This window comes from Aquila chrysaetos, chromosome 12 (genome assembly GCF_900496995.4).
Source record: "Aquila chrysaetos chrysaetos chromosome 12, bAquChr1.4, whole genome shotgun sequence".
Classification (NCBI taxonomy): domain Eukaryota; kingdom Metazoa; phylum Chordata; class Aves; order Accipitriformes; family Accipitridae; genus Aquila; species Aquila chrysaetos.
Window position 1 is genome coordinate 20,724,092 of NC_044015.1, and position 23,882 is coordinate 20,747,973.

A 23,882-nucleotide genomic window follows, 5' to 3' on the forward strand; every position below is an offset into this window, starting at 1 on the left:
CCCCAAACTGAGTCAAATATTTACACATGGTAAATCACCCTCAAATGTGCAGTCTGGGTTTGTCTGCTGATAGTCCCCCAGATAGCTACAGAAAACAGTAACTCCCTTTCTATTCAGCACTGGGAATTTAATTCCTCTGGAATAAACATACATACTTTTCCTCAGCTAAGGCTAAGCATAAGAGTGTAAAAGCCTGAGCCATACCAATGTACACACCCATGGGGACATACATGGTTCCACAGCAACAACAAAAACCACCAAGACCAAAACTTACAGATTTTGAAGTGTCACAAAGCTTCATAGCTTTTTTCCCATCTTTTGGTTATTTGCATTTTTCTTCTCCAAAATTTAGAAAATAAAGAATAGCTACATACACAGAAAAATGAAAATGAAAAGGACTGGTTATCAGTGTTTACTGTTAGAAGCAGAAAAAAATAGAAAGAAAAAAGTAATAATACTTCCAAATTTCATTGTGATTTTATTTAAACTCAAGATATATATATGTATTTATTTAGTTATAGTATTTGGAAGAACTAACAATCATTCTGGTTTAAATCCTATAAAATAGAAATAAATTTAATTTTTAAATAATTTTGTTCTCAACTTGAACTGTTGAAATAAATTCTGATAAAAAATTGGAAGAATTAAAAAAAAAAAAAAAAGCCAATGCAATTTCCAAGTGCCATGAGCATGAGTGGAGAACATTTCAATACCCAAACATTTTTTACAAGAGTTATCACATTTTCATTTTCAGACACTAAACGTTCATCTACAGTAGGTTGCATTTCTTATGAACAATGCTACCATATTGCTTCCAGAAACATTGTTTTCTGTATAAATCAAATAACTTTGAGAGTCGGGTTTTATCATGACTCCAAAAAGTAGTAACACAAAAAAGATATTTTACAAACCCACAATACCTGTATTTCTATTTCTAATTAAAACCTGTCTTGTATTTAATACTGCGCTGTACAGACTGGTTTTGAATTGCTATAATTACACATCTGAATATGTATATAATGGAAATGGGGCAATCAGAGGCAAGTAGTTTTCCAAAATTTTATAAATAGCAAGTTTAAAATATATCAACAGATGTGCTGAGGGTTTCTTTTGATAAAGTGATGCTGAAAATTAAAAAGAAGAATTAATGTGTGATTTGCAGAGTCTTTATACTAAATTACATTGGCATTGGTTCATTAGAATGACTATTTTAAATGATTTACTGGATTTAGAAATGCTAATGTCCACAGCTTAACCCAGGCTCTCCAGCACGGTCCTTTATTTCTAGTATACAACAAACTGCACGGAAGTGTTGCAGGGATTTTTATTTGTTTTAATTTTATGGCAATGAAATACCTAAAATCATTGCATTTCTGCAGCTGGAATAGTCCTTATGCTTACAGGGACTGGTGCTTAATAAAACAGTAACTGGCATTGTACTATCCATGCAAGAGGTTAGAATGAATGTTTTGTTGACTGTGGCACCCTAACACCGCTTTGGAAATGTAGACGGAGTCCTGTATTGCTTGTTTGAGTTCTGCGGCCAAGACCTAACTCAAAGGAGCCCTTGAGTCCATCACATCAGATATGTGTTTATCTTACAATACTAATACTTTGTCTTCTACTAAAATGACTACTGTACTTGCTTATATGGGAAACCAATTTTTCTTTACTTCCTTAACAGATGTAGCCTATAGAATAGGCACAGAAAGAGACAGTGTGAATTGCTTTGGTGCTATATTCACCAGGGCATAAACTGAAATAGAATGAATTTTCAGATTCATTGTATTTAAAATAATAATAGTAGTAATAGTAATAATAATAATAACAACAACAACAATAATAATAATCTGTTTTCCTTCATATTTAGGATATTTTAATTCTATTCACAAAATCACTATATATTTTCCCAATTTATAATCTTGTCCATTAGGTACAAATGTTTACATGATAAAAATTGAGTTTTATGATAAAAAAGTGTTAGAGTGCTTTTAAAGCAGCTATTGTAACAGCTTTGGAATTAATGCTTAACTAAAGGCTAGAGAACAGCAATTATTCCGCTGGATTTATTTGGAAGGAGCAAAATCTCCCTTATGATTGCTTTAGCAAAACAATTATTAGACAACAGAGAACATTAAAAAGAAGGTAACCTCAACAAGAATCATGTCTTTAAAAGTGCCTTACAGAGAAATTGGTATATTTATCTTAACAAAAGCTTGAGAAGGGACTTGACTAGTGTGTGTAAGTACCATCATGAGATAAAAATACAGGATCTTTAAGGAAGCAGAGAAAAGCTTCATATGAGTAATTTGAATGGATATTTAAAATTATTCTACATCTGAAAGGTTAATTAATAGACTAAATCATCTAATGCGTTCAGGACCCTTCTTCATCTAACCCGTCCTAGTAGAGGGAACACGATGACCTAAAATTAGGGGCTTGTCTACCAACACAAAGATTATGTACTTCTTTCTATGAAAAAATCAGATCACCAAGATCGTAGGTCCAGTATCGGGATCAATAAAGTTTTATAAAGATAAATGATATAATGACTTTTTATAAATGTAGCTTTTTTTTTTTTTTTTTTTAATTGTCTGAAGTAGTGTAGAAAACACAGCAATCAGTAAATTCAGTGGAAAAAGCACCAGTGTGGAAAATGTACACATATGCATAGCTTTAAGTTCATTTCACTAGAAATCAGTGGCGATTAGTACACTGTACTAGTGATGTATTAGTACATATATTAGTATGCATATATTAGTACAATGTATTATTGTATCCTGGCCAAATTATTTACTTGGTCTTTATAACTCTAGTGCAGAGCACAAATGCTACTTCACTTATACATTTCATTTGCACTACCTTGCTTGGTCTCTGCATCGAATAACAGTCCCTGTTAGAACTCCTGTCCTAAAAGCAAGTGAATACGCAATGCATTCAATAGAAAGAACTCCAATTATCATTAAACTGACTTTCCTCGTGTATATGCGATGCTTAAGCATTCCATAAAGAAAAAACTGTGAATCCAAAATAAGAGAATTAATTCTGATTTGGAAAGTCACCTTATGTAAATGTTAATTACTATTTGATTATGTTGATTTGGGGGGTTTCATAACGAAAGCAGTACATTTCTCGCTTAAAGTGTCACACTTTTAAAGGACTGCAGTAAGACAATGCAATCAAAACATGAGATTTCGTTTACTCAGTCAGGAGATATAAGCACAACTGTTTCTGATTTCAAAACTTGCTACAGGGAGTAAGTGAATCAGATTAAAGACACTGTGCTGTGAACAGCATTGCAAGTGATCTGCTAAAACATCAAGGCACCCTCAATCAAAAAGCTGACATTCACAACTGAGGTTACTGAAACATAAGTAAGAGAATTTTAATTGCATTAATATTTTAAAGCAAGCCAAGTCAAATACTAATTTGAGTGCAGCAATACCAATAATTATGAAATTATATCACGATACAATTTATAGAATATCCAAGAGTTCTGTAGAACAATGATACTGCATTTTTAAAAATCCAGGCATTTATTTCATTATGTCATAGATTTTTCTTAAGTACTTACATTCCTTAGAAGCATGAATGTCATTGATTTCAAGTGGTGTTCTTGCTTCTAAATCAGTTAAGTGCTTCTAAAAATCTCACTTTCTGGCACAAGTTTCTTAAATATGCTTCTCATGTTTTGGATAATTATTTCACGTAAAGAGCTCCTGAAGATTTTTTAACCTCACTTTTATAACAGCTGCCAGTGCAGTTGTTTTTGCTTGTGCAAAATAACATGATTTACATTACATATTACTCTTCAAAATCTAAACATACTAGATGTCTAAACAGTGAAAAATACTAGGCTGTCATCTCAAGGGTTTTATTTAACTCAAAGAAACCTGGAGTAAAATGTTACACACAGCAAAATTAAAATCAGAAATTCTGTATTTAATAAATCTATAATTATCAGTTAATTTTTTTTTAAATGAGTGTGTTTGATTCAATACTCAGTCATACAGAAATTAAGAATCTGATTATTAAACTTTTGGCAGATTTTATAACAAGCTCCCATGTTTAACAGTCTTGTTTAACCCTAACAGAAAATTAATTAATTCCCTTAAGAGCTCATTTGTACAGCTCCAAGTAACTGACATAAATAGACACTCTAACTGAAATTTCTAAATGTTTCAATACAATCCCACTTCACTAGACCATTACATTGTTGAAAATTACATTTGTGCAAGAAGTAACATGAATTCTGTTGATCCTGCAGGAAAAAAATTGAGAGATAAGTCCCACCACCCCCTAAATAAGCAACCCCCCTCCCCAAAAATATACTTAGGCAGGGAATATACCAATGAATATGATTACTTAATTAGGAATATCCCTTAATTAGGGTCTGTATTTTACCTAATGTGTAGCTTAACAGCTTTGTTATTAATCATGTCTTAACGTAAATGCTTTGAAGCTGTTGCTACTCAGTAATGTTCGTTACAAATAGTCCCTGTGGGAATCACCAGCTTATTTCATTAAAACTCCTGTCTGCTGTTAATTGCTCTTAGGAAAACATGAACAAATTAACTGTGTTTTAAGAGACAGTGGTATAAATTTATATGCTCGTGTGTTTGATTGCTGGGGACTAACGATGTTCTTGATAATCCTCTGCTGTTGCACTATACTATATGATAGTTGGCAGTGCTAGCCTGTTTTAATCAATAATGGTTGATGTTACAAAGGTTAAAAAAAGAAAATACCGTTTGCAAACCATAGTGTTTATCATGCCAGCTGAGACACAGTATCATTCTGGGTCATCGGCAATTAATTTTTAAGTTTTAATGAATCTCTTGTGTGAAAGAAATGATGCTCATTAGCAGGGATGATTGATGTATGTTAACTGAGCAAATTAAAAAATCCAGAATATTTTTACTATGACAGTGGCATAAACAGGGTATGTGACACCTTGCTGTTGAAATCAAGGGGTTTCCATAATTCAAAGAGGTATGTGACTTTGTATAAATTGTAATAACATTCAGTTAAAATAGTGTAATAAGAAAAGAGCATTTAATTTAAATGTTCTCATTCAGAATGTTAGTAAATATGCTCTATGTAGTAGAAACAGCCTACAGTACCATTTGCACAGGAATGTTTAAGCAAAAAAAAATTCTCTTGTTTAATAAGAAAATCAAGTCATGTTTGCAACAAATATATGTTAAAAAAAGAAAGTTATTTATTATCGTCCCTACAAAAACTTATAGCATGATATGATGTTCCTGCTACTTAACTGGGCTTCACCATAGATGCCTAAATAAAGTCCTTGGAAAATATGTGGCTGCAATCCAAAAATCAAAGGGAAGTGGGTAAAGAGTAATCTGGGAATATATTTATGTGCCATTAAAGAAATCATTATTCTCTCCCCTATTAGCACAATGGATCCTGAGCATTTAATTTGCATATTCAGTATAACCTTCTGATTCCCTGGGGAAACAACATTTCAAATTCAGAAAGATGTCTAAAAATTGGCAATGTTTATTTTCATTAAACTTATTCATTATTAGTCACTTGATCTCAAAAAAAAAAAAAAAAAAAAGGCAAGAAACTTAACAGGTAACCAAGGAGTGGGATACTAAAAATGCTGGGACTGTTTATTTTGAAAAAGAAAAATCACAAAGGAGACACTAAGAAGTAGAAACAATGAAGGTAGATTAAACTTCTGTTCTCTTCATCTCACAAGGTAAGAACAAGACAACACTCAAAACTGGAAGCAAGCTAATCGCAGGCTGATGAAAGGTAATAGTACAACACAGAAACAGGCTTTAAGAAGCATTGCCATTAAACACAGGACTATTCAAAAAGAATTAGAATTTGTAGGAATTACAGGAATGTTGAGTTACAGTAGTGTGGACAAAGAAAAGAAGAGTTAGCGTGGATGTAAAAACTGGATCTAAACATTGGTTCCTTTGAGACCAAAGACAATTGCTACTTATTAGGCATTAAGGGAAAACAAGCAGATTGTCCTAATTGTTATGTTGAATGCTCTACTAAAGCATCTGTGGCTGGCATCTCCTGGGAACTGGATGCTGCACTTGATGGTCTCCAGATCTCATGCAGCACGGCCATTCTCTCAGTTCTAGCTGAATTGGGCAGGGGGGAAGCCTATACATGTAGTATCAACTAAATTCTGCATCTTAGACATGAAAATTATGCTGGAGCTGCCTTAGATCACGTTATTTATGTTTCAGTTATTGCTTGTAATATTGATCTTGAAACACATTCTGCATTTAATAAGTAGACTTCATTTAAACCAAAAATGTATGATTAGGCAAATGCATGCTTGCAGCAGCAAGGAATGGGCTGAAAACAAACATGGTGTTTACATTCATGCTGAACTACATTAGTAAAAATATTGTACTATGGAAACTGAAAATATTTTGGACCATGTTGTGTCTAAAGGATCATTCAGTCTGTGTTAAAAATATTTAACTAACGCAGTATAAATTAATTACTTTTGTAAAGCACTTCGTAATACTGTAAGTGAATACTAAGTATTCACTTTCTGTTATTAAATCAATAGGAACTAGCTTATAATTCTAACAGAATAAAAACACTCTAGAACTTCATAGACATGATTGTATTAATTCACACACTTCATAGACCATGCAAAGAAAACCTGACTGAGCCATATTATTTCTAGGTTGATTTAATTGCTTAACAAAAGCTTCACAAAACTACAGAGTCCAATGTATACCAGAAATAGTTGGAAAGTAGGTTGCAGTAGGTGCTCCAGTTGAAATACGAGTGAACAAAATTTATTTTATCCTGCAAGGTAATCTCTTTTTCACTATTGTACTGCTCAGACTTTTCTTTCACGACCCCAGCAGTAACTGGGGCTGATGCTAAGGAAACACGGGGAAAAGGGAATAAGTGAATCTGCAGCATAGAGCTGATGTATGTTGTAGGACCCCAATGTATCTATTACACCAGAGCTAAATGAAAAGCATGCACAAGCCAGTCAGAAATGTCATTGTTCTAAATTAGAATCCAAGAGCCCTATGCTATGCTCTTACCTGCTGTAGTCACTTTGTATCACACCATACAATTTTCCCCTTTTACTCGCTGTAGCAAGAGGGAATAACCGCTTGCAAATGTGACTTGAAATGTCCTTGCTAGTCATTGATTTCTTGACTCCCAAAAGTTGATGCAACATAGCAGCTCCTTCTCTTTGAGATATGAATGAACAAATTACCTTCTCTCACACTTTGCAATAACTTATATAGGTGATTATGTGGTACCAAATGGGAAAATAGTAAATAAACTTGATAATGATTAATTTAATTACTCATTAATATGTATATTTCAAATAAGAAGGCTACACATAGCTGCTTATCTGTTCTTTTGTCTGTGTTAAATTCAATATTCCAGAATGTATAGTAAACAATGTCATGTAACTGAAAGCTATTTTGGCTGAGAGTATATGCTTATAAAAGATCTGTGCTATGATACTGGGTTACATTCTGATCAATTAACAGCTTGATCTATTAGAAGAAAAGAAAGATGCAAATTAAACAGCATCTATTGCAAAAGGGAGAGAATAAAGACTCCCTTGGAAATTTGTTGTTGGAAATCTGCCTTGTTCCAGATGACTTGCTATATATTTATCAGTAGAAATATTCCTAAAACTCTTTGAAGGAAATGTATCCCATTTTCCAGTTATGTTATTTATTATTGTTATAGAAAAAGTATACAATGCTTAGGAAGGAATTTACCTGTAACTATTTTCTCTTTAATTTGCTAAGTGCAATGAGGTTCTGAGATCACTAGGAGAGAAGGCTGAGAATCTGTCATTCCTAAGAGTTACCATTCTTAGATGATATCACCTAAACACAGCATTAGTATTTTAAAGAATGGTATGATTTCCAGGCCATGGATTTTGAACACATGTAAGCCTATGATTAAATCTGACCATAATCAGAAGAACATTTTAATAATATGTGCTTAAATTAAATGTTTCTTTTAATCCTACTGAAATTTTCTAATTAGCCCATTTTCAGTAATTTTCAATCAGCTCTATTATTCTTGCTGAGCAAACTAGAATTTTAGTCCCACTCTGAGCACTCCTGGTTATTATTAGCACACAGAGAGATGGTCAATACAGTGAAGGCCCAGTAGTTGCAATTGAGGGCTTTGGAATTTTTAAGTCAGAATTAGTCCCTCAAAAAGAGAATATCATTGATGATCAAATGGTTTGTTCTACATATCAACCACCTTACTGCACTTTTGTTAATCTGTTCAATCATAAGGATCTCTGACTTTCTTGTCCATTAAGCTATGAGTGAATGTTTTCCTAGTTCAATATTTATCAGAACATCATAAACTACCACAAAGAGCAAAGGGCATAGACAGAGAAGTTTAATAGCTGTTTAAATAGTTCTCTCACTTTCTCTACGTAAAAGGGCTCTAATCTTGAATTAAATGAGAGGATCATGTTAAATACATCCCTGCATGCATGAAGATTTTTACAAAAATGCACCTGTTCATTTGCAAACACTAGTGTTTTGGAGACACTCAGACCTCTGCTTGCTGAGTTAAGGAAAATGAATGACAGGCTTTTTGGACTAGAAAGGGAAGAAAGCAAACAAACAACAAAAAAAAGCAAAAAAGTTAATTATTGGTTATATGGTTGGCTTGCAGAAGAAAAGCTGTTTTATCTTTTAACAGACGGAGAAACCAGAAGTAACTTGACTTGTAGTGGTCAGTAGAGTCTTGTAGGGAGTGGGAAAATGAAAGGAAAACAACTTGGGGTGATAATTTCTTTTTAAAAAAGGGGGGGGGGGTTTATTTGCTTATTCATACTTTCCCTGTTTTCCCTGAAACTATAGCTTTCCAATGGCTAGCAGTACAGATTTAATAATTCATCTGAGGCATAAATTTGACATTTTAGGTCTCTACCAGAGAGTGTAGCTTCTTCACAAAATTTAAATATTATTTATTTCAAACCAGTGAAAATCCACTTCTGCTTAATATGAACTCAGCTATTCAAGAGTGGTCTTCTACATTCACAGTGTGTGTAAGCCAGGTACTATGAGGCAGCTGGAAAAATCTAATCACAGTTCTAATGCAGAGATGTTGCAAAAGTGTTGCAAAGTCTTGGTGTACTTGGTAATGTTAGGTTAACGGTTGGACTCGATGATCTTAAGGGTCTTTTCCAACCTAAACGATTCTATGAAAGCCATAAAAAGTAAAGCTACAACTCCAGCCCATCAGTAAGTGGCTCAGATTGCAAAGTGCAAAAATCCCCAATCCAGCCTCTCTGAAAAACCTTTCCTCAAATATTAAGCTACCCAAACCAACACCACCATCATACTGTCTGTTAGGAAAATGACAGCAGTTTTATGTAACAGAATGGCGATTAATAAAGGTATAGCAGGTGTAAACCTACTGTGCAGTCTTACAGATCCTACAAAGAATGAGGAAAATACTTGCTGACACTGCAGAAATTCTACACAGTCACCTATCCCCAAAGTCAGTGTTGCTTGCAGAGGACTTCTCCTTTTACAGATGGAAAGAGGAAGTGAATCAATTCCTGAATATGAGGTGCATCAAAAAATCATAATGGACTTGACTTGGCAAGGGTTAAAATGATGAAGGGAAGTTAGTTTATATGTGCTACACAGACTGAAGCAATGCAACCTGACAAGGAAATGCAATTCTCTGGCATGTTCACTGAATGAGTGGGTTTAGTGCATGTTTCACAGTTTCAACAAAATCAGATAATCTGTAGAAGAAACAAGCTTGGATCAGCCAGAGAGGACATCAAGGAAAATATTCATAGTGCATTTTCACCATAAGAAACAGTCTGAAAATGCCAATGGTTTTTGTGTCAAAGAAAAACTACAAGAAATTTGAGCATACACGTGGAATTTCTAGGTCAGTGAAAAACCAAAAACTGGAAAAATACCAGAGTACATTTTTGATTCATCAGCATGTTTGGGCTAAGATGGAGCCCAAGGAGATTGCTAGGATGATTCTATAACTCTAATTTGGAAGGTAATTTTATTGTTTGGATCTCCAGAAGGAGCAAAATGGAATAATGAGTCTCCCATGGAGCTTGATATTTGGAAGGTCGGTTATCACAGAACAGCTCCAGAATGTGAGACTGCAAGAGTAATTCAAAGTGTATGGAGTATGGTCAGAACAACCTTTGTTCCATTACATGATTTTGTGGTGGAAGTGATACAGTATTGTAAACCTCTGCACTGGGAAGAAGCAGTGGCATGTGTCAACTTAGTAGAGAAGGACTCAGTTGGACTGGCAAGTCACTATGTGTCTGGAGGCTTACCGTATTTGTTAACTTCTTTCCCAAACAAAAAACTGCTCAAATTTTGGAAAAGGTCATATAAGGGCTGCCAGGATAGAATTACATTCTTGGAACATATGAAACAAAAATTATTTTAGATTTTGCAATGTATGGTATCTTTTATGGTTACAATCAAAACTAGAGGCAAAACTTGCAAGTTTTCAGTCCTTTGGAATTATATTCCAAAATTAACTGCATTGAGTGGTAAACCCCCTGAAGTGTGAATAATGAAAAAAGCAATAGATTCTCTGGATCCAGAGTAATTTAGAGATTAAATGAACCAGAAATGCATCCAAATCTCCCTTTTTGGTTTTTTTCACCCAGAATAAAGGCTTCATCTGCCTTATTACCTGGTAGAAGCATTTCCTCAACATCAGCCTTGCTGAAACCTATCTGGTATGTGAAGTACAATAAAAAGGGACATATTCACTGAAATAGATACTACTTATCTTGAGCTTACAGATTAAGGTAGAGAACAGAACCTACACACAATATTTGACAGTGATTTATGGGAGGATTATTTTGGGACATCACTGGTTCACAGCATCAATATAACAGTTACAGCACCTACTATTAACTTGCATTTTCAAGTAATTTGAAAGGTTTTTTTTAAAATGTAGTAATGTAGAACATAAGGAAAAATATTTCATTTTCCCAAGATCCCAAGCATATTGGAATAATACATTATCATTAGTACTGGATCTTCCGTAAATCTTAAGAAATATGTGGTCACCATTCATTTGGGTACTTGCAGTAAGTTCCAATATACTATAGTTAATGGTTCAGGAATCATACGTTTTCTGCTACAGTTATTATTCATCCTAATAACAGTAGTATTCTGTGTGAGCTCAGCTAGATCAGCACCATCAGTAAGTGTTAAAACTGTTGTTACAGGTTCCTGAACAGATTACAAGTGACAACAGAACTCAGTTCACATTCCAAGTTTCAACTATTTGTCATAATAAATGGTATTAAAAATCTCACATCAGCTTCCTACCAGATTCCCAGAAACAGATTAAGAGAAAGATTTGGTCAGACATACAAACATAAATGATTATATTGTAACCCCATATACAATGAGCCTACAACACAAGGTTACATTTTTTTACATTAATTATAGAACTGCATCCCACACTATTATAAATCAGACACTAGCAATACTGTTTATAGAATGCTTGACCTTCTTTGTTAGAGCCTGATTGACCAAAAAATTCCTCGCAAAACAAAGAGAAGGTTTTTTTCCATTTATATTAAATAGGAAGATTACCTGCAAGTTGATGTTCTTGATTTTGAAAGGGGAATAATGACAAATCAGCATGAGTAGCCATGCTGGACTGCGCAATTACCTGGGGGGGCGGGAAATAATATCTTTGAGTACAGTTTTGTATTACTGCTAATCTAGGATAATTGAGGTTTCTTCCAAAAAACATGGAATTTCAGTTTACTTATCCCTGGCCTTGCTCTCCCACTGTTTTTCTTGCACTGGATCTAATTAATAATCATGCAGCCAACAAGGTGAGTTGGTTCAGTTCACAGACCTGATGGAAATCCACAAATAAAATTAATAGTTTTCTAACAATCTACAAACTGAACAGATTCACCTCAAAGGCACGTGATCAGTAGACTCAGTGCAAAGGCAAGGAATCCACAAGTGAAACATGATAATGTCTGCTCAATGTTACGCTCAATTAAGAGTAATGTTAAACCACATTTTAAATTTGAAACTATGGAAACATTATAATGAAATTCTGTATTGATTATGCCTAGTCATACACCTTGCAGAGGTTGCACTGAAGTAGCACATAAAAATATGTGAACCAGCTTTCACGCACCAGTTCTGGAAGAGGTGCTATAATCAGGATGTCTGATGAAAAAGCCAGGAATCTAACCACAGAGGGAAACTTGTGACAGTCCCCCACGAGTCTCTGTATTTCTAAGGAGATACAGCTAATACTGCTGCTTCTGAAAAAAATACTCTACTAGTGACAAAATGTCACAACAGTGACAAAATCCAAAAAGGCTTCTTCACCACATTGATAAAGTAGTATCACATAGCAAAATGAAACAAATATACACTTCTGTCTCAGTCTAGCCTCTCTCAAATCCTGTTTGCAGCAAAGTCTATCTGCATAAAGATGTCTCAAAGGAAGGGTCCAGAGCAGAAACTAGATAGTAAATGGATGTTATATTACCCAGTACTCTGATGATGATGTCAGCTTTAAAATTGTTTATTTCAGAATCAAATGTGATGTAACCTTCCCATTTTACTTGACAATGAGTTGAAAAGGTTTTAAAATCATAGTGGTTGCATATGGAAGTTTGGATTTAAAAAACACCAATGTTTTTGTCAACCAGACATAAGCATTTCTATATATTTGAGAAAAGCAGAATTAATCTGGCCTTGGAGTTTTACAATTTAAAAAAAAAAAAAAAAAACAAACCACCATACTGTAACTTTTATGCTTGTAATTTCTGGCCTCTTGATTTTGTCCAAGAACATCAGGCATGGAGAGATTAATTTTAAGTCAAGTTTCCAAAGACAGTCTTGTGAAAGGCACCTGCAGATGCTGCTCCATTTTCCAGACAGTCTTAGTTTGGTGAGGTGAGAAATTCAAATCCATGTATGGTTTTGGCAGTCACAGGCTTTCCAGAATAGAAGCCAACATTTAGTTTCTGCAGAAAAGTGCTCTGAGGGGGAACGTGTCTTTTTATTTCTGAAGTAATCCACTTGTATTGAAATCTATTGAATGAACTATAGTCAGAGAGAAGGTACCTGACTAGCAAATTACTTGGAAAAGACAAGTATGCTAAGTGCCCTGCAATTAAAAACAAAATCAATCAATTTTTAATTGATAGACTAATTAGTTGAATGTATAAAGCTAGATACAATGGTTTGATCATGCTCATTTAATGTATTCATTTTAACTATTACATTAACACTCAATGACTGTAGCGCAAAACCCAGAATCTTCTCTACTGAAAGGACCCTAAGATCTCTTCTTAAGCAGAACTTTTCACTGATTTAGATGTTCCAGAATGGATGGAACAAAGTAAACCCAGGATGTTAAAGAAACTTGAAATCCTGCCACTATTTCTGAAGGAACCTGGGACTTAGAATTCCTGTATGCATTGTATTTCCCTCTTGCTTTAATTGTAACTGAAATGGTAAGTAAGCAATCCCTTAGTTCAGGACTGAATAATTTGTTTATAGCAAAACATTCTATAGAAGTAGCAAGAGACACATCAATTTTGCTGGCTCCTGAGGAAAGCAGAGACCAATTTATCAATTAGCCTTTAAGTTCAAGTTTTTTTCTCTCTAGTTCTTTAAAAATAAATCCCCAGACATACTCTGAGTATACAGCTCATTTCCAAAACACAGTAACATAAAGTGCTTTTTTTCATGTATTTCCTCTGGCAGTTTACTCCAGTCACTCTTCCCATACTACTATTCTGACAGAGAAAACCCACACTTCTGTCATTCCCCAAACAGCTCTGTGCTAATGTGGCATAAGGCATTACATCCAGACTGACTGGCAGATGCCATTCAGGTGAGCAGTCAGGTTCTGCTCTTCCATTCATTACTGGTCAGAGTGTACAACATTTCCTTCCAGTCCAAACATCAATATTTCCTACCCACAGCATAGACTTCATGGCTGTTGGATACATAGATTTTCTCATGATAAAAAGAGAATAGAAAGGACAACTGCAATGCAAAGAGGGAAGGCTAAGTCCTGTGTTTTCCTTGATTACATCTAGCCTGTGCACTGTTTTTACTGGGCCGTGAAACTTATTTTTTTAAAATCATGTTAACTAAAAATAGTTTGCTCTCTGCTATTAGAGCATTTAGCTGGACTGCACTGACAGAGAAGCATATCCTTACTCAAGGACACCATGCACTGACAGAAAAAAGCCATAGTACCCGGATCTCAGTAAAAGCAGGGTAATATCAGAGTAATTTCACATAGTTCACATGGGCATAACTGTGATTAGACTTGTGTAAACAAGATCAGACTCTGATGTACTGACATTGATGGCAACTTCTCATCTGCTCCTTGTAACTCATTGAAGCATAGGACGTGTTTTATGACTTCAGTTACAAAATCAATTGTTCTTCCCGATGCATGTCACACATTTGTCCTCATAAAGCATTAAGCGTCATGGGAAGAGAAACGCCTCCCAGACAACCAGTGAAACCTAGGAGGAGCTGAAAGCAGCATTAACTAAAACACTGGACAGCTTAAACTCTGGTGTGTCTCTTATTTCAAGAAATTGCTGTAGCTACTAGTTTTGCCCTGAAGCTTGCCACCAGTGATTAAAAATATTTTAGTGATATCATACAGTCTGCACTATTCTCTAGACCACTTGTAGTTAGAAACATACATTTAATGTTCACATCATCAGTGATAGGAAGATGCCTAATTTCTATTAAATCAAACGGTTTTGGGAGGCTGTGTCTATACATCTAACAAAGACAATAGAAACATGTTATAAATACTCCTATTTCAGCTGACTTTTATGCTTTTTAACATCCTGGTTCACATTAAGAAACAGTTCATGTTTATGATAATACAATAAATAAACTGCATGACTGCTTTCTTGTCAGGTACTCAAGACTCTCAGCTTTGCACATCTCACCATTTTTTCCTCTTGGAGCCTTCACTTTGCAAAATATGTTAAAGTGGCATGTAAAATCTGCTGCCAACATAGCCAGTCTCTGTGAAGGATTTAAAAAACAAAAGAAAACAAAATAAAAGTGTTGCATAAGCTACAGCAGGCTAGCAACTTGTCAAAATATCAGTTGAAACAGCAGGTTCCAAGTCATTATATCTCAGTTTATGTTACACTCCAGAGCTTCCTGAAGTAGCAGAATGGTGTGTATTACTGTGTAGGCAAAATAAGACAGATGTTGCATTGACCTCTTCTCATTGGAATCTAGTCCACGATACTAACAGTTGCACTAAAGATGTCTCTAAAGTTGTACTGTGGACTCCACAATAATAAACATGGAAGGTGAATTCATGAAGATACTATCACCTGATTCACATCGCAAAAAGACTGTAAATTTCTTGGGGGGAAAGTGTTCTTTGGGATCAATTAATATCAACCAGAATCACTCTCTAGCATAACCAAATTATTCCTGACCAATCCTAAAGAAGGAGAGAAAGAGGGAGAGAGAGAAAAAGAAGAAAGACACTGATATTCTAATCTAACATTTCTTAAATTATCTGGGAAAGCTTAAGTGAGGGAGCTTCAATATTGAGAGAATTCAAGCAACATCAGAAAATTGTGCAGCTTTGCTGCAATTAGGGTAAGCATAATTGATGTAGTTTGAAACTTCTAGTGTCTGCAGGAATGAGAAAAGCCAATGCAGGAGTTTTAATTTTTAATGGTTAGTGTTATGTTATGCTTTTAGGGTTGACCGGGCATGCATTTTATGCTGACATTGTAAAATAATTAAATTAAAACTTAAGGAAGAAGAGGGACTGTCACTTCCAAATGAAATGGGAAGAAGAAAATGATGGGTAAATGGGTCACATTAACAAATGGTGGAGGAATTTACATAGCTATGGTCTTGTTCTACTAGGGGCTCCACGCTGAGAATTTCAGATGTTGAAAGCTGATGGACAGCTCAGCAAATACCAAAGACTGCTCAGATGAACTGTTCACCTCTGCAGCAAAGATACTCAATGACATGCAATAAAAAAGACGTGGCTGCAAAATCCCCCAGAACACAGTAGTAAAGTTGGGATAAGAACATCCACATCTCTTCAACTTGCTTTCCTCTTTTCCTTCAAAACTTCTAATGTAGAACTGTTGCAGAAGTGGTTAAACATCTATCTACTCAGTCCTTCCATCTTTATCATTGCTTACAAATTTTTAAAAGCTGATAATGATTTCGTTGCAATGAGAATTAACTGTATTTTTCCTAAACTTAAGGAAAACAAAAAAGATTATTTTCAAGAATTCTGTATCTTTCCAGCTTTCTCTTCTTTTTGTGGAATATAATATTTGTTTCAATTTTGCACTGAGGACCACAGCTGTAGCCTTACATTTAAGCAACTTGAAGAAACAGTTGGTTTTGGCAATATTGGTCAAACATCCAAGGACAATTAAGCTTTTGGTTTTACCACTTAAGGTAATTATTACTTTGTCTAATGATTTAGTAGTGCTTTTTGTGAACCTTACTATCTTGACTTCATCTGTGCATAGCACGATCACTTCAGCTAGTCTAGCACAAGACACATAAATGTTGGAAAGGTTTCCCTGGTGGTTGAACAATCAGAAGTCCTAAATTACTGAGGTAATCGACTCGGTGTGTAATTTTAATGTACTGAAGCCAGTAAGGCTAGTTATATGCTTGAAGTTGTACACCCTCTTACTTTACCATATAGGAGACTTCACTTCTGTAAGAAATATGAGGAAAATTAATTAGCTTTTACAAGTACTCTGATAAGATTCAAACCAAGATACACTTATACACACAGTATGGGAGTATTTGCTCAGGGGTATTCTGTCGTTCTAACACTGTCACTGATGTTTCACCCATCTTTCTGAACTGTGTATTTTTCTGACACCTATCATCAGGGGTATACCATCTGGTGTATACCATCTGGGGCACCTGGTCTGCAATGGTTGATGATCATTACCTTAATTAAACACATTTTATCTACCTCACAGGGATGTCAACAGTAATGGATTGTAGTGGTAATGTAGATCAGTTCCATATACTATGTACACATACTCCCTCATGGGATTTACAAGGCATTTGGAGAGCTTCTAAAATATAGGTGATGTGGTAGAAAGTAGTACCAGTGCTCCACAGCACCCTTTTCTTCCAATTGCCCTGATCTTAGCTTTTCTTCTTCTACCATTTGTCCTGCATCTCACAATTTTCTATGGCAATAATTTACAAATCCCATTAGGAGTCTGTATATATTGCATAGTCAAGCACACTGCAGCACTTCTGTAATGACTCTGCACAGTATTCACTGCAAAAAATTGCAACCCATTGGCAAAAGTTCAGCCAATACTGAAAAAGAAATACGTTAGGGCCCTCAAGCACAGAGTAGCTGGAAAGTATTAACTATTTAAAAATGGGCTACTTACAGTTTAAATGGAAAGGGAGATTACACTTTAAAAAAAAAAAAAAAAGGATAAAACAACATCTGAATTGTTTATAGAGTACTTGAAAGATTTCTTACAAACCAAATTGGAAGTGACAAAAGCATATAATTGTAATTAGGATAGGATTTAATAAATTGACTTGAACAGATTATGTATTACCTATTTTGGCATATTTAGGACAACCAAGGTCCTTTGTGTAGTGACAAACCTGAAGCAAAAAACCCTAGTACACCAAAAGCGATCCAGTTGAGAGGAAAATACAAGTATATGTACACATATACAGCAGTGCTAATGAAAAGATTAAAAGCCACTAGAAATTGATCATAGCATAAAACCAAGGTAGGACGAAGAAAACAGCCCCATCTGAGTCCCGTCTTCCAGCAGTTATCAGTAAAGCAGAGATCTGGATGCTTACATAGATTACTGCAAAGCAGAAAATCTCTGGTAGAGCAAGAAATGCATTTGCTGCATGCTTGGTGTTTGAAACAAAGAGGTGCTGAAGGAAGGACTTACATACTGAAATGTTGTATACTGTTAAGATTATAAGAACTAAGTGGTTCCAAGTAAGATACCAACCAAGTCGTTACTGTTAGGAGGGTTGGGATAGTAGTATAAAAGAATGTTAAATAACCAGGAACGGCAATCAAGGTATTACATGTTATACCACCAGACAAGAAGGGCAAGAGATAAAGGTTACATCTCTACTAGTAAATAAAATTGGTTATGGACTTTTCTTTGGCCTATTGTTAACATTAAATTACCTTAAAATTCAAAGCAGAATATCCATATAAAACCAGCACAAAAATATCTACCCTAACACAAAGGAAGAAAAGAAACTAATACAAGTCTGTCTATTTGGACTTGGGATCAGCAATCTGCAATGCCTCATTTTAAAAACAGACAATTAAAAACCAGTCATCTTGTTGATTATTTCTGATCATCAATTATTTGGTCCAAAATCAATATCGATTATTACAATCTTCAAACACAAACATAAGCAGAGCATTTCTTTCCAAACTACTGTTGTTCTTTCTAATTGCAGAAGTGGGAAAAATTTTTATTAAAAGAATTTGTTTTTCAAATCCTTTGGTATTCTTTCTCTGAATTATTTTCTTTCTTCTTAGCATGCCCTGTTTTCTGATTGAAAAACAATATACAATGATCCACCAAACCGTGTTCAGGGGAAGAATCTTAGGTGGGATGAAAGAAATAAAAAAGCTGCACTGAATAGAGGGGGAAAAAGAATCTACAACAATAATAATTATGTGAAAATCCATAAATCATTGTTCAAGATCTCTGTGTTAGCACTGTATGAATGCCACTGGCATCTCATTTAATAATACTTCAAGGTTTAAGCAATTCTGCATTTTGCATTTTTATTCTCTCCATAATTTTCTTCCAAGTCATGAGTTTGCAGTACATATATTCATAGGTTAGAAGTATGACATACCTGCTGAAAATATAGCAGTCTAATCAATTACCTTGCCTAAAAAAATAAAATCTTAAAACATGATCATTCAAACAAACCCCGAGGAAACATTTAACACCCGTCCAAAACTGATGGAAGACATTTTTACTGGAACAAAAACCGCAAGCATGAAACAATCCTGGCTGAAGTTTAAACTGTGTTTGTGAACAAGCAAAGATTCAATTGAATTTTCTCAAAGCTGGATGTGAAAGTTTTTGCCCTGGCTAGGTATTTGTAAACATTTTCTGTCTGGCTTTTTGCTATTGCCATTTCAATTTCAGAGCTGGAAAATGTCATGTGATTTCCAGTGGAACAACTGCCTGAAAAACCCATGCTAATTTGTGCCAAAAAACCCAACCCAACCACAACAACAAACTCACAAAAAAACCCAACTTCAGTCTTGCCTGTGGGTTCACAGTAAGTTTAATGACGTGAGAGTAGATTCACTAAATCTCTTAAACTTCAGGGACTGCTATGAATGCTATGGCCAGCTGCCCAAAATATTCGCAAGTCTTTATTGAACCAAAATAATGGACATTTAAGCACACAAGCACAGGTACATACCCTGACTTATTTTCATAGATTTCTTCTGTATATTTTTTTTCAGTTGGTCAATCTTCTTCAAACTAAAATTTATCTTCACTTAGTGCTCTGACAGGTCAGAAACAGCAAATGAAAACTAATGATGTGGAATTCAGAAAGCCATGTGCATGTGGGAAAATTGTTGTTTTATAAACTAAACTGGTGAAAATAAGAGTACAGCACTTACTATGTAATAACCATTAGTTGTAGTGAGAAACATGCACCATTTTTCGTAATATGAACACATTTAAAAGTATTACTTAATGTATAGACATTTAATATATAAATATACCATGCACTTTCCACAATAATCCAGGAAAGCAAGGTACAGTTAGTTTTCCAGAATATAGTCATCTTTATTATCATACAAACACTGTTAATTTATTTTGTTGTATGCATCATACCACCAGTGTAACAGGAGAATTAGAAAAAGAGAAATTCTATGTCATCCCTGAGGCTGCTTTCCATTCATAACCTTTTCTGCTGCCCCCCTCACCTAATTCTCCTTTCCAGGGATCACTTTTAGGCAGAAGACTACCAATATCTTATTTAGCTAAAACCTTCAACCTAAACTTCTCCGACTAACAGTCTCCCTTGGAAGCCCTAGAGCTCTTTCTGAAGCTCTGCAATTTTTTATTAACTGCCTCCTGCAGCCAAAAGAAGGGCCAAACTGACCAAAATGCTCATATTTTGCCTAGATGCAAATCTGTACTGCTACTTAATGACTGCACACAGTTTCACTGATAAACATGGAGTCACAGACTGAGGCTCTTTTCTAAAGTACTACGATGAAAGTACTCTCGAGAAATTTTGAATTTTTTAATGTGTGGCTCAGCTTTTTAACTTGCATTTTTAGTTTTTACTTTGATCTAAGTGTACTACTTTCATTAAAGAACAATCAGTCAACCCATTTTAATTTGTCCTCTTAATTTCTCAGTTTGTTCACTGTGATCTGAATAAACCTAAAGTATCTAATCAGATGATGTGAAGAGTTAATACAATTTCCATAATATTCACTTGGTGTTTAAAATGCCTGCATGTCCTGGGATCAACTCTTAAGCATTCCTGCCTTTTCTTTCTAATCTTGTCCTTTTCTATTTCTCAAAAACAGAGTTTTTTTCTTGTTTTCACTGGAGTTGAAATTGGTGTGATTCTTTTCTGGCTCCCCAGATCAAAACCCCTTCACCTCACATACAGCAATCTAACCTGTCAAGGCCCTGGTGCACACATAAGCTTCATCAACTGAAGTCAGCAAAGTTCTCAGAATAGTATTCTTTAGCTGGCTATTGATGCCAAGCCAACAAAAATAGCATGGATGATTTTTATTTGTCTCAGCCTATACCTTTAATATTTGATGTACTGATTGAACAATATAAGCAATAAAGCCTGTCGGGGACGGAGGGGGAAATACAGGAGATACAGAGAAAATGAAAAGACAGGCAGACAAATGAGAAGGCTGTGACGAATTGCACTATTATCTGATGATTTCTTATTTATATTGCACACATACAGGGCTAGGCATAGTCCAAGGCCCCCAAACTAGACTTATCAGTGGAACTAAATAGCCTTTTGGTCTCCACATAGTTAACACTTGCAGCCAACCCTGCAGGATCCCCCTATGTTAGCTACACAAAGATGCAGTTAGTTCCCCCATCAAAGACTTTGCATGTGAAGTAGAGTTCTGTTAACAGCTGTATCACACTTACTACCCTCAAAGACACCCAGCATTTACCCCAAGCTTTCAAAAAGAGATAAATTCTACCCCCAAAGAAAATTGCAGGATATTTCCCTAGTGACTTCAGTACCAACAGTACTAACCCAATACTGAGCAGCTTAGAAAGGCAGACCGTTCTATTGCTGTCCCCTGACATTTGTACTGAGCATCAGCTGCCATTCCTCGAGACAGGTAAGTAACTGCTAAACACTAGGGGTGAGGAAGAAACTCTTCCCTCCCCTCCACTGGCCAGTATGGGTCTTCCTGCTCTTAAAGTACGAGTGCCAATAGAGCTCTTCACAAACCTCCCCATATCCAAAACAATAGTCTTTACTCTTCCAGAGCATTCACCAAAGTACATATATTTACACAATTCATCACAGAAGTGATATTTTGAGGAAAAGCAGAAATATAGGGAAAATTATTTCATAATGAGAAGAGTTTTGTTGTGTGTTTATTTTTATAAATGATAGCAAAGGCATCCAGATAAGCCTGACAAAACCCTTATTATTATTTCTATGCATCTATGAAAAAAAAAGTTTTTTGGTGGGATGCTCTTCAGCATTTGTACCAGCCACAGAGACAGTCAGCTCGCTAGACTATGTATTAATTGATTGGCTTTGTTATTTCAGATGGAGAAGAAGGATCAATCCTAATGTGCTGCTTTAAACCATTGTCATGATACAGAATAGAAATATCTATGCTATTTGGAACTGTGTCAGGAAATGTTTGTTACATATGACAGACTCAGTGATGTTATAACAATGTAAGAGTGAGTTTCATCACCAAATTAGAGTGCCTTTTAGTGTTAAAATGACTACTAACCATTTCTAAAAATAGATGTATGCTGATTTCCATTTTAAAAAAGTAGTAGCTCTATACCAATTTTTCCATTTGAGAGTTTAATAGAGATTAATATTAATTTCACCTTTAATTTCATTTTAAAAAAATCAAACAAGTTGTACCTAGTGACATTGTTTCAGTGGAATTAATTCTCTACAGAGAAACGCATTAGAATTATTTATTTTTCTAAATTTCATTTTAACAAAAATAAGTCTTGTTAATTGTTCAGAATGACTTGCAAAACAGAAAGCTTACTATATTAATAGTGACGATGAAGTTATCTATGTACCATGTGATTTGACATGAATAATTACTATTAGCATAATGAAAACTGCAATTAGGAATCATCACATAGTTATAGTATCTCACTCCATCTTTACTTCCATTCGTTTCATTTATTTTTTTAGTTACACTTGAGAATGAACATTAGAAAAGACAAGCCAGAAAGAGAAGGAAATGAACCTAAGGTAAACAAGAGTGATTTATTTCAGGAATAGAAAACTGGTGATTGACGCAAAGGAGGATATATTGCTTTGCTTTATCTTGTTACAGAATATCAGTGCAGAGATTTCTGAAGAGGGAACAACCTACATTGTCATAGACTTCTGCTTAAACCATGGAAATGTCTTTGGTTTATGGCTTGCAATTGCAAATAAATTAGAATCATTAAGGCTCACATTTTGAAAAGGAAGCAAGAAATGCTTAAATCATGTCTTCTTGCAAATACTCTGAACAAAAACCAAACAAACAGGAATGAGCAGAAAATATATAGAAAAGTAAAAGGAATGGATTTTGCACTCAATAGCTTAAAAGAATATTCATAAGGTCTTTTTATAGAACAAAACAGTGGTGACAGTCGCAAATGAAGAAAACCATTTAAATGCTGTGGCTTGCAGCAAAATGAGTAAAGAAATGGAATCCCTTCAAAAGCCTGTTTTCTAAAAGAAAACAGAAACTCTGTCCTCCTGCCCACTTGAAAGAGAAATTCCAGCAGTTCTGCTGCTCGGTCAGTGTTCTTCTAATTAGATTTTGGCACAGTCATTCACAGTCAGGACATGGAGTATATAGCCAGTTACAGAGGATAGGATGACTAGCTCTTTTGAGTATGAAAGTTTTCAACAATGCCAGTATTTAGATGTTTTGATCAGAATCAAAATATAAGTTAACACCACTGCAAGATGGGCTGGTTATCTCAATTTTTCTTGCATCATAATCAGCCAGAAAACCACTATGTAACAACCCTCTAGCGACATCTTGTTTCTCTACTGAATAAAAACAATACTGTCACATCCACTTATTTCATTTTCACTAAAAATATGAAGAATATACTTATACTAAAAAATTCCACTTCTGTAAATGGACAGGAAAAATAACTTCTAAAATTAAACTTTCTATTTTAGAGGACAAAGTATTCCTGTTCCATGTATACTGTATACTTAAAGACAGACATGAAGTATGGATCAATAAAATATAGTAATTGTCCATCAAAAGTATGAAGATAAACCTAAAAGCTGTGCAGTGAATTATGGAAGGACCTATCTTTTGTTCTTGAATGTCACAGAGAAAAATAAGTACTTCAAAATAGTACAACAAATGGTTGAGGTTATGCAAGAGACAAAACCAAAATTGAATTGTCTGGTTTATACTACTAGGAGGAGATATGAAGATTCATTTAGCATCAGCCTAACACATATTAGCAGGTGGTGGATGAACAAAGATTAATATAGATAAGAAAAAAGAATGCTGGCTTCAAAACATGCCCACACTGATTTGTTATAAAGTACCACTGCAGTAACACTTCA

At 34.9% G+C, this 23,882-nt stretch overlaps 1 long non-coding RNA gene across 3 annotated transcripts in view; it reads right to left on the reverse strand.

Annotated features, from left to right (window-relative positions):
• The window catches only part of LOC115349440, a 174,327-nt gene that overhangs the window by 5,048 nt on the left and 145,397 nt on the right, over positions 1-23,882 (reverse strand). For all 3 annotated transcript variants that reach the window (XR_003926083.1, XR_003926084.1, XR_003926082.1), the window contains 2 exons: positions 11,616-11,694; positions 9,431-9,766 (listed from right to left, as the gene is read on the reverse strand). This is a non-coding gene — a long non-coding RNA (uncharacterized LOC115349440). The remainder of the gene's footprint in view (positions 1-9,430; positions 9,767-11,615; positions 11,695-23,882) is intronic.